Source organism: Cervus canadensis, chromosome 16 (genome assembly GCF_019320065.1).
Source record: "Cervus canadensis isolate Bull #8, Minnesota chromosome 16, ASM1932006v1, whole genome shotgun sequence".
In the NCBI taxonomy this organism is placed as follows: Eukaryota; Metazoa; Chordata; class Mammalia; order Artiodactyla; family Cervidae; genus Cervus; species Cervus canadensis.
In genome coordinates, this window is record NC_057401.1 from 30,150,760 (window position 1) to 30,162,999 (window position 12,240).

At 43.8% G+C, this 12,240-nt stretch overlaps 1 pseudogene across 1 annotated transcript; it reads right to left on the reverse strand.

Moving 5' to 3' along the window:
• Positions 1-3,091: 3,091 nt before the first annotated feature.
• Positions 3,092-12,039, reverse strand: LOC122454208 (annotated as a pseudogene). Its single transcript, XR_006273342.1, has 2 exons — positions 12,034-12,039; positions 3,092-3,740 (listed from the first exon to the last, which is right to left on the reverse strand). The product of XR_006273342.1 is annotated as a 60S ribosomal protein L18a-like (transcript).
• Between the last annotated feature and the right edge of the window lie 201 nt (positions 12,040-12,240).

The following is a 12,240-nucleotide window of genomic DNA, read 5'->3' on the forward strand; positions in this document are numbered from 1 at the left end:
ACTCCTGACTTTGCAAATAGTGTATGGGTAGGGCCACCCAGACCCCTTATGCTGGTGAGACTAGCATCGGAAGGAGCCTTCTCCCTGGGCCTGCAGAGTAAGAGGAGGGAGTGATCATTGGTGGGAGCTGCTGAGATTTAATGAGAACTGCAGCCGATGGAGAAGCTGCTTGCGTGGCTTCAGCAGAGGGACGCAGCTGCTGCCAGACCAAAGCCGGGCTGGAAGGGGCTCAGACCTCTGCTCCTCCCCCTCCCTTCTTCCCTCCCATTTCCTGCCAGTGTACTCCAGGGGTGGAATCGATCCAGAAGCCCGAGGCAAGGAACCCCTCCTGGTGCAGGCACAGAGCAAGGCGGGGATGGGTGGAAAGCTGACCTATCACCCCTGACAGTGCCCTGCGCTATGCCAGGCACCCTGTGAGGTGCTGCAGATACAAGATGGGTGAGCCGCAGCCCTGCTCTAGGACACAAGTCAGTCGTAACTCCAGGAGAGTGTGACGAAGACAAGTGCTGGCTTAGAATCACGTCCAGATGAAAATCAAATGACAGTTCAGAAAGAATCTAGAAGTTGGAATCCTCACACATAGTTCTACTTCTATGCACCAGTAGCCTCTGGACCAAAAACCTCATTGATAATTGATGCCTTCTTGTCTGTTTTTCTGACAGGGTCCTGCCAGGGAAATGCAGACCCTTGATCCTTCGATATTCAGTGACCTGGTCTCCTTGTCAGTAAAGACTGTCTTACTAATAGCATTAAAAGGTGTCGTCAATGACATAGTAGTAAGGAGTAGAGATAGACTCCCACGGCACCCCCATCCATGTGTCACGCCAGCTCAAGATGTTCTGTCATCTCAGAGGAGGCAAAACGGCTGCAACTGTGCAAAAGACGATAAACCACGAAACAAAATAGTACATGACATCTGCTACTTAAATAGTGAAACCTGAGCTGCGGCTTTATGGGTTTGGCAAACATGCCGCGTGTGTATCATTCTGAACACTGAAGATGAAGATAAACTATGTGTGGACTGGCTCCTGCATTAGATGATTTCTTTCCCATCTCAGTTTGTCTCCATCGTGGAGTAGAAGTGGAGATGGGTGTGGCAGGACACCTGTCACCTAAGCGCTGGTGACCCCTGTCCTGCAGTGACTGGCTGAAGGCAGATCCCAAGAAGCCCCAGGGGTCTGCTGGTTCCCTGAACCCACTGAGGGACCACCTGCTGACCAAGAGAGGACAAGAAACTTCAGCCTAAATATTGTAGCTCAGTCTCAAATTGAAGCTTCACTGGGATTGTTAGGGAAAATGGAAATAAATTCCCAGTCAGAGGGATGAAAAGAACTGGCTTTGGTCAGAAAAGATTTGTTGATGTTTCTAAATGCCAGCAAACACGTGGCCGGAATATCCGAAAAAGACTCCGAGATTCCATGATTCTGACGTGATTTTTGGAAGAATTTGAAACTAAGTCATTTCGTTAGCTGACCCTGAGTACCAGTTCTTTAAGGAAAAGGAAAAGGGACACATATTTTGGCAACATTCCTCCTGTGGCTGAGCCAGCCTGAGCCTCTGGGAAGGTTGGGGAGGTTTCAGTGAATTTTGTGGGCTCCCTTTGCAAAGCAAAACATGACCGAGGTGGCAATTGTGAATTCCTTTCTGAGCAGCAATTGAGACCAAAAGAGCAGAAAGTTCAGCTTGGAACACAGGCTGTTCTGGTTGATTTTGTTCTCGGGAGCTGCTATTTCCATTCACCGGACTGAGCTTTTTAAATGTGCACAGTAGAGAAGTCATCCAGCTGGGAGGGTGGGGAGAGGAGCCCCAGGAGGTGACAACAGCGTACACGTTGTTCAGCAGACGCACCAGCACAGCCAGGGCCGTGAGGGGTGTCGGCTGGGTTCTTGGACCGATGAGGGCTCTGCTCCGCTTCCGTCCTGGCTGCTCCCTGTGAGGAAAGCTGTGGCTCCTCCTTGTCTCCAGGGACTTGACAGGAACGAGGTGTTCCATGTTCCTGAGGAAAGAGTTCATGAACCTGAGGTTCCTTAGCAAGTAACGAGAGTTAGCGTGCTGAGAGTGTCAGGCTTCTTGATTGTCTTTTCTGTGACTGTGTAAATGGTACATTTTTTTTTTCTTTGAAAACTGGAGGTTTAAAGGGCCAGTTTTATTCATGGAAGGCTTCCTTGGTGGCTCAGATGGTAAAGAATCCTCCTGAAATGCAGGAGACCCGGGTTCAGTCCCTGGGTCGGGAAGGTCCCCTGGAGAAGAAAATGGCAACCCACTCTGGTATTCTTGCCTTGAGAATCCTATGGACAGAGGAGCCTGGCAGGCTACAGTCCATGGGGTCGCAAAGAGTCAGACACGACTGAGTCTAAGACTTTATTCATGGAAAACCGGCTGGAAGAATGCTGTAGGGGTTAAGTGCCAAAGCACAGCTTCCTTCTCTTTTCCCCCTTTGAATGAAGTTAACCCATTTCGCTACTGAGTGTTGAAAAATAAGCCAGGGAAACTGCAGCTGGGCCTGTCAGAGAGGGAGGCAGGGAGCCCCTGACTCTGGGCAGGACAGGTGGGAAGGGGGTCGGGGTAGGGGGCAGGATGAGGGGGAGAAGCGGGGCACTTGCATCTTCCTGCTCCCAGTTTTCTTCATACAAAAGAAGGAATCTCCTCCTCGTTTCCCTGTTTCTCTCCACACACACCCCCACCTTGATCCTGGGTTGGGTGCCCTTCCACCAACTACTCATGTGTGCCAGGCAGGTTACATAACTTTCTGTTAAAGGGAAATCATCATAGTCTAGGCATTCTGAGAATTCCTGGAGACAGTCCATCAGAAGCTCTTAGAACCATGGAGAAAACAGTAGTTTCTTGGCAAATGCTGGTAGACATCAGGGCTCCTCTTCCTGCTTCTGAGTTCTTCTGATTTCCCCGAGGCCCTTTGGTCACTGACTTGAGGCTGAGGGGGGCCCTGGGTACAAGCGGTTAACTGGGAAAGTGGAGAGGAAGAATTTGTCCATAGAGTCCTCACTTCTGGAAGCTGGTGAGAAGGTCAGTGACAACAGCTGACCCAGAGACCATAGTAAGCATTGAGGATTCAGTGATAAGGGGCCCTCACTTTTTTTTTTTTTTTCCAGTTTTCCCACTAAGTTTTATTTGGGCAGACCCAGGGACAGAGGGCCTGCACCTAGAAGAAGGTGTTGGGCCTCTTGGTGGTGAAGCGTGGCTTGTGCTGGCGACGGAGGACCTGGTGGGGCAGTGGGAACTTGATCTTGGAGTCGTGGAGTCGTGGAACAGCTTGACCGCTGGTCGGGGCACTTGCTGGCTGCGATTTCCTCCACCTTCATGATCTGGACTGAGGGCCCGGGCTCGGTGCCGGGCACCCATGTCTCAGTAGCACTGGGTGACGGCGCCGGTGGTGGTCAGGTCCCGGCACTCCCGGCACACGTTGTGGGTGCCGCTGCGGGGGTCATAGTGTAGCCAGATGCCGAAGTTCTTCACTCACAGGGGAGATTTCTCCAACACCTGTCCACAGTAGATGATTTCCCCTGAGGATTTCTTCATCTTCAACTGAGACACAAAGTACCAGAAGCGGGACTTGGCAACAACATGATTAGGGGCAAAAATTCTCATGTGATAGAGGGGTGGCATGCGGCATTTGGGGGTCGGCAGGCAGCGCCCCACCACCTGATACTCTCGAGGCGTCCCTGAGGCCTTCATGGCGCTCTGTCCACGATTGCCGCCACCCTCGAAAAGGCCAGTGTGCGCTGTTGATTGGGCCACACAGAGGGAGTGCGGAGGCCCACAGATCTGTAGAGGATGATGATATGTAAGAAAGAAACCACATTGATGCAGAGAGAAGTATAATGAACAGTAGTAGAAAGTGAGGGACTACCTATAGGTTAGAAGTAACTCCAAAACTCAAGACTTGAGAAGACTCATTTGGGCTTGACCTGAGGCCATAGAGGCCTCCCAGGTGACACTAGTGGTAAAGAGCCCGCTTGCCAATGCAGGAGATGTGGGTTCAATCCCTGGGTGGGGAAAATCCCCTGGTGTAGGAAATGGCAACCCTTTCCAGTGTTTTTGCCTGGGAAATTCCATGGACCAAGGAGACTGGCAGGCTAGTCCACGGGACTGCAGAGTCAGACACGATGGAGTGACTGAGCACTTGAGGCTATAGAAAAGACTTTATTTCCCCAGTAGAACTGGGAGCTAAACTCAGTGGAACAGGGAAGAGCAGCAGGCCTTTGTAGGGAGAGTTTTGAGATGGAAAGGGTTAAGGTCAGAGATCAAGCAGAAGCAATCATTGCTGTCATTTTCACCATCAATAGCAAATATTTGCTGAATCTCTGGACAATTTTATCTCATAAGCAACACCCATGGACTTTGAAACCAGACTATTTACGTGGAACAACCCTACTTGTATAGTGTGTTTACTGTAATTTTTCAGAACACAGTGAAAACATTTATATTCTAAGTGACTGATTGAGGGGGTTTGCATGATAAATCTGTACTGAAGAGAAATGCATAGGAGAAATAGGGTAAAGGTTACAGTATTAATATTAAAAATGTTGCACTCCCCCCTGCCCCACACTGAAACATGAAATATGAAATGCTCCTTTAGCCTCTATGGCAAAGACAGTGCAATGCATTCACCAAGTTGCATGTCACTCAGTTCCTGGGCCAACAAGCAAATTACATTCCCAGTGCTCTTGCATCTAGTTGGAACTGTGAGGCTAGTTTGGGTCAGTTGAATATTAGTAGAAGTGATACAGCCATTTATGTTTCCTAGATCTTCTCCTCTTCTTTTTCCTTTCCAGGAGGCAGAGTCACAGATGGAAGGAGACTGGATCCTGCCCAGTCAATATCAGAATGTGAGGGGACTAGAAATAAAAGCACCTGTGGCTTGATGAAATTTTAGGGTTGTTTGTTGTAGAAGCCAGTGTTAACGACCCTGGATAATACTGCCTCAGACAGCAAAAATAAGCAATATTGAAATTCTATTATTAGAGTAACCATGGTGTTTCAGAGCAGTAATAAATTTCTTTTGCCTTAAGATTTTGGCATGTTCCTGCTAAAGTGAAAATATAGGAGTATTAATATATTAAGGGACTGAAGTTCATGATATTTGCTGCAGTCAGAGACACATAGAAAGGTGTGGATTCGTTCATTCATTTATTCAGTATTGAACAGGCACCTACTGTGTGCTAGACAATGGCTAGATGCTAGAAGTACTGACAGTTTTTCTGATGGGAGTTTGTGAAGGGTTTGTTCATTGGGATGGAGATTTTTTTAGGTCTAAATGAGAACCATCCGCTTGCTGGGGTGTTTGCTCCCTAGTTTTTGTTTCTCGGTCACACCCAGCAAGGGCAAGGGAAGAGTTCCAAACTATGAGCATCTGGGCCCACTCTTGGTGGTGCAAGTGGAGACAACTCCTTGGCAGAGAGGCCCTGGGCTGAGAGTGGGGAGGAGAGGAAATCCTTGTGTATCCAGTTTGGTGGGTAGGAGAGGCCTGTTTACTCATTTATGTTAGTTAAGACAGTCACGATTGGAGCCTGAAGGACTTCTGGGGAGCTTGGGATTCCTTGGAATTAGAATCTGTTAGAAGGTCTTGATGTCTAAAAATGATCATTGGTATTAAAATAAGCAAAAGAAGCAGTGCAGTTTTTTCCCACCTGTAGTTATATGTCCTTTGAAATTCTTTTAGCCTTCTTAGTGTGATGGGCATTCTGAATAATGGGGTGAGGGACTGAAGCAGAATTTTAAAATATCATATGAGCAAATTCCATATGTATAGAAAGAGATAAAAGAATTACCTAACCGTTGACAGTTGTTTCACTTTTATGCATGAGGTCTTCCTTAAGAGAAGGATGAATGACCTACTCATTTTTTTTGTTTTTTGATGTGGACCATTTTTAAAGTCTTTATTGAATTTGTTACAATATTGTTCCTGTTTATGTTTTGGTTTTTTTGACAGTGGGATCTTAGCTCCCCGGCCAGGGATTGAACCTGCACCCCTTGCATTGGAAGATAAAATCTTAACCATTGGACCACCAGGGAAGTCCCCGCGTACTCTTAATTGTCAAGGATGAGACTCGAACAAGCTGATAACCTGGGAAAGGGGACAGAACATTTTGTATTTGATGAAGAGAGCCCTTCACTTACTATGTGGAGTTCCGGAGAAGCAGAGACCAATTGCATAAAGAGATCAGGCCTTCCTATGAGAAAGAAATGGGAATATTCTAGATCTGCTGAAGGCAGACTCCCGTTAGGCTGAACTGGAAGGCAGTTGAAGGTAGGAACACTTCCTAGATGACATGTTCACCCTGGCATGATTTTAAGCCTTTGCAGAAAAAAAAAGGCTGAGCATCAGAGGGTGGACTTGTGCCTGCCAAATGGAAGAGATGAAACCTTGGAACTATAACCCAGAGCAGGGACGAGCAATCATTAGCTGGAGCAGGGCCAGGAATGACTGGTACCAGTGGGCTGATGACAGCATCTAGTTCTTTCTCTCCCTCTTTCATCGTTTGATTTCTGGAAGCTCTTTGTGCTCTTGGACAATAAGGGGTGTGTGTTGTGAAACTGTGAGAGGGGAGGAGGCAGTGCTTGAGAGGACAGAAAGGGTATACAAAACTTGGAACAATTAAGTAAAAAAAAAATCGTCATCATATTTTCACTCACAATAGTTTTCAGGGGTCATGTAGACCATGCCAGCCTTCAGTATATCTAAATGAAGAATGGGATTGACATCTAGCCCCTAAATACATGCATTAAAGGAATATAGGGTGTGTAGCTATGGTGAAACAGATATTGGGGCACAGAATCTGTAGCTGCCCTTTGAGCTTGGTCTGGCCTGAACATGTGAACAAGATGAATAATACATAAGAACAATGAGATCTATTCATTTATCCAAGCTAGTTGTGAGAAACAGAAACCAAATTATCATTGTTGCAGTACTGACTTAAAGGAGAACAATTCATTTAAAACAGGTTCTTTGAAACTAGTTAACATACAGACTTCTTTTAAGGGAAAATATTTTACAGATTTCCACTACTGACTGAAATTGTCTCTACGATAATGATATTGTCTTTCTTTCCTTTCTTTTCTCCTTTTTTCTTGTGCTTGGGGACTCGTGGTGGTGTTTTATTCGCTAGGTCGTGTCCAACTCTTGTGACCCCATGGACTACTATAGTCCGCCAATCTCCTCTGTCCATGAGATTCTCCAGGCAAGAATACTGGAGTGGCTTGCCATTTCCTTCTCCAGGGGATCTTCCTGACCCAGGGATTGAACCCGGGTCTCCATGGAGATTCTTAAATCTTGAGTTTCTGATTTTTTAAAATCAGATTTGGAGGATTTCAACCATTATCTCTTCCAATCTTTTCTTTTATCACCACATTCACCCCAGTTAATCCAATAACATACAATTAAGTTGTTTGAAGTTGTTCCATAGCTCACTGATACTCTGTTTTATTTTTTCAGTTTTTCCCATTTCTCAGGGACTACTATCCTGTACAACCTGATGCCCAGTGTCTGAAAATCATTGTTTTATATGTTTTCACCCTGTTTCTTTCTTTTTTTTTTTTCAGTAATTCCAACAGGAAGGTACAGGTCTTGGCTATTCCAAGGTGAATGAAAGGTGAATGAAACCATCAAGAGTAACTTTCAAAACTCCTCTCTCAAAAAATAGGAACCATCTCTCTCCCAGAAGCCTTCAGGAAATGTCTCTTTCAGGTTCACTAATCATTAATGGTCATGTGTTGACTGCAAAGCCATAATTCTTGCAGCACATGACTAGCTCTGTGGTTCTGCTCAAACAATTCACCTGCCTTATACCCTCCCCAGCCACCAAAGTCCTGCCTTAGAGAAGCACAGTCTCCTCATCACAGACCCTGGGACAGTTTTGGGCACAGAGAGAAGCCTTACTGCTTGAAGGGTACTCACGAGACCAGCAGTATGGATACCACCTGGAAGTTTGTTAGAAATACAGAATTTCAGGCCTCCCCCTCCCCAACCTACTCAATCAGAATCTGTAGTTTAATAAGACCCCTGCATGCTCCATGTGTGGAGAAGGAAATGGCAATCCACTCCAGTATTCTTGTCTGGAGAATCCCGTGGACAGAGGAGCCTGGTGGGCTACAGTCCACAGGGTTGCAGAGAGTTGGATATGACTAGCGACTAAACAACAACAAAATGCTTCATGTGCACATTAAAGTTTGAGAAGTGCCATATTTAGGTCTAGGTGTCCTTCTGTGACTTCTCAGAGTCCTCTCTAGGGTAGTGATTCTTTAACTCAACAGCAGATGACCTGGGCAGTTTTGATCATTCCAGTGAGGTGTGTCTAGCCGTCTTATCAATGTTGTGACCCTTGTTAAGGTTGTATTGTCAACAAACATGTCTTCTTCAGACTTTTCACAACTTGGAGTCACACAGGGAAGTTTAGCTCTGAAGATCCCAGCTGCACCGCCGCATTGGATAAGCACAAGCTAGACACGAATATCCAAGGGGTGTGGCCTTGAATGTCAGAAGCACTGTACTTATGCTGTTCCACTGGGGTTATCAGGTAGCTACATATGATACTTTCAGGATCTTCACAGATAATATACTTCATTCTGTAATAGCTTAGGGACGTAGGCGTTATCTTATGGAAAGATGATAGTGACAGGTCTGAAATCTGACTTTCAGTTTTCTAATTTACAGGGCAAGAAAACTGGTTTCTCTAGACCTCACATTTTTGTAAATGGAAGGGATTAGACTGCTAGTGAAAGTGAAAGTGTTAGTCACTCAGTTGTGTTCGACTGTTTGTGACCCCATGGACTGTAGCCCACCAGGCTCCTCTCTCCATGGAATTCTCCAGGCAAGAATACTGGAGTGGGTTGCCATTCCCTTCTCCAGGGGACCTTCCTGACCCAGGGATTGACCTGAGTCACCTGCATTGGTAGGTGGATTCTTTATCAACTGAGCCACCAGGGAAGTCCAGATAATCTCTTTACTGTAGCTGTAAAACTTGACTGTGATTATGCAGACCACACTCTGTGTCAGTTTATGAAGACTGAAAATGATAAACATGGACTGACAGAGACTTGGAAAGGACTTTGAACGACTACTAAGATTACTCCTCCAGAAGCATCTCAGTGATCATCACAAAGCAGGACACGAAGCTCACTGTGACCTGGTGAGACAGGCTATGACTGTAGTTATGAGACTGACTCATGTGCTCAAAGTTCAGATGCCTTATAGGGACATTACTTATAGAAACAGAAAGGAACATTCTGTCTACTTCTGCTTCTGCAGGGGGTGAGGTCTTACCTAGACAAGTATGAGCTTTGCTGGTTCAGCTTCTTCATTTAGTGAAGGTTCAGTGAATGTGGCTTGATATGTGTTCAAGAAAGAGCACATAAAAAAGAAGCTTCTTTTTTAAAAAATTAATTGCAAAGTATTTCAAAAATACATGTAAATCCATGGCTGATTCATATCAATGTATGGCAAAAACCACTACAATATTGTAAAGTAATTAGCCTCCAACTAATATAAATAAATGAAAAAAAAATACAGAAAATAATAGATACTAACAAATACTAACATTTTGTCATATTTCCTTTAGATCCTTTCTTTTCTCTATAGAAATTACTTACACCTACAATTAGTCACAACCACTCCTATGTTTACTCTAAAAGCATGATTTTGAAGTTCTCTCCCTTTGAAATTAGAGATTGTAATTTTATAGCAATTACTCTTACATTTAAAAAATACTCTAAAAAGCCAAAATTGATATGTCTACCCTATTTCTGAGCAAAATAATGACTTTAGAATTCTGTAATTTAAATCACCTTCTCTACTTCCTATTTTTTAAATATCTTAGTTTTACTTCATTTGAATTCCTCACTTCAGTAGTCATTATTATGACCTTTACTTCAGATAGTGAATGAGTATTTCCCAAAGTACTTACCAAGTTATTGATCCATACTGGTTTTTGATCTCTACATGTTTCTTTTCTATTAAATTGTTTTTTTCTAAAGTACTTTAGAAACTTTTTTCTAAAGTTTCTTTAGTAGTTCTTTCAGGGGCTGTTTGAAACACACACTTTGTTTTATCCATCCTCTTGAATGATATTGGCAGATATTTTTCCTCAGCACTTTCTGTTATCTTGTGGTCTTTGTTTTTTCCTGTTGAGAAGTCTGCTTTAGTCTAATTGTTACTTTGTAGGCCATCTATTTTTGTTGTTGTTGTTCTGAATACTAAAATTTTCTTATCACTGGTATTATGCAATTTTACTTGGATGAATCTAAGTGTGGATTTTTACTACTTTAGCTTAGTATTTATTTTGATTCTTAAATCTGAACATTTAAGTCTTTCATTGATTCTGGAAAATTCTTATTGTCTATTGCCTCTCCCCCCCAATCCTCTGTTCCTTCCTTTGTGATTTCTAGACATTGTCTCAACTCCTCTACTTCAGTAGTTAATTTTGCATACTTCCTGGAGAATATGGATTTTATCAAGTACTGACTCCCATTAATTCCTACCCCAAACTACAGATGTATTAACATATGCACCTCTTTTCATTTCAAGACACAGGTTTTGGTGTGAAAATCAAGTTCATATTTGTGTTCCATTATTACTAGGTGTATGCAGGTCAGGAAGCAACAGTTAGAACTAGACATGGAACAACAGACTGGTTCCAAATAGGAAAAGGAGTATGTCAAGGCTGTATATTGTCACCCTGCTTATTTAACTTATATGCAGAGTACATCATGAGAAACGCTGGGCTGGAGGAAGCACAAGCTGGAATCAAGATTGCTGGGAGGAATATCAATAACCTCAGATTTGCAGATGACACCACCCTTATGGCAGAAAGTGAAGAGGAACTAAAAAACCTCTTGATGAAAGTGAAAGAGAAGAGTGAAAAGGTTGGCTTAAAGCTCAACATTCAGAAAACTAAGATCATGGCATCCAGTCCCATCACTTCATGGCAAATAGATGGGGAAACAGTGGAAACAGTAGCTGGCTTTATTTTGGGGGGCTCCAAAATCACTGCAGATGGTGATTGCAGCCATGAAATTAAAAGACACTTACTCCTTGGAAGGAAAGTTATGACCAACGTAGACAACATATTAAAAAGCAGAAATACTACTTTGCCAACAAAGGTCCGTCTAGTCAAGGCTATGGTTTTTCCAATGATCATGTATGGATGTGAGAGTTGGACTATAAAGAAATCTGAGTGCTGAAGAATTGATGCTTTTGAACTATGGTGTTGGAGAAGACTCTTGAGAGTCCCTTGGATTGCAAGGAGATCCAACCAGTCCACCCTAAAGGAGATCAGTCCTGGGTGTTCATTGGCAGGACTGATTTTGAAGCTGTAACTCCAATACTTTGGCCACCTGATGCAAAGAGCTGACTCATTGGAAAAGACCCTGATGCTGGGAAAGATTGAGGGCAGGAGGAGAAGGGGATGACAGAGGATGACATGGTTGCATGGCATCACTGACTCAATGGACATGAGTTTGAGTAAACTCTGGGAGTTGGTGATGGACAGGGAGGCCTGGTGTGCTGCGGTTCATGGGGTCGCAAAGAGTCGGACATGACTGAGCGACTGAACTGAACTGATTACTAGATGTTAGTTAACAATTTTCAAACCTCAGTTTTAAACTTAAACAGAGGTCCTCAGTGAAGATAAGTATCTAGCAGATGACAATTAAAAAATTGTCATCATATCATTTGCTCAAGGCAAATTCCTACACCTGTGTTCAGTGTCCATCTCCTCTGCAATTTTCAAAATTCTCTTTTTCTCTAGTATTTTCAACTTTTTCACCTCTACTCAGTGCCACCTGGAATACTATAATAATATCCACGGTTCTTTTCTTCTGGAACAACAAGTGCTCTCTGTACCCTGAGATCTCCCTCCAGTTATCACCTTTTTATCTTCCTTTCTCTGAAAGGCTTTCTGCTACATTCTGCAAATTATCCTTCCCAAATCACTTTTCAACCAACTTTTTGTCTTTTTTCACAAACTTAGCTGTGGGTCGCTCTATAACATAGGGAGCTCAGCCTGGTGCTGTGACGACATAGAGGGGTGGGATGGTAGTGGGGTGGGAGGGAGGCTCAAGGAGGAGGGGACGTAATATGTATACTTACGACTGATTCATATTGTCGTACGGCAGAAACCAGCACAACATTGTAAAGCAATTACACTTCAGTTAAAAATAATAATAAAAAAAATTCTGCATTTTAAAAAATCTTACTTTTGCATGTAATCAGTCACTTTAATTATG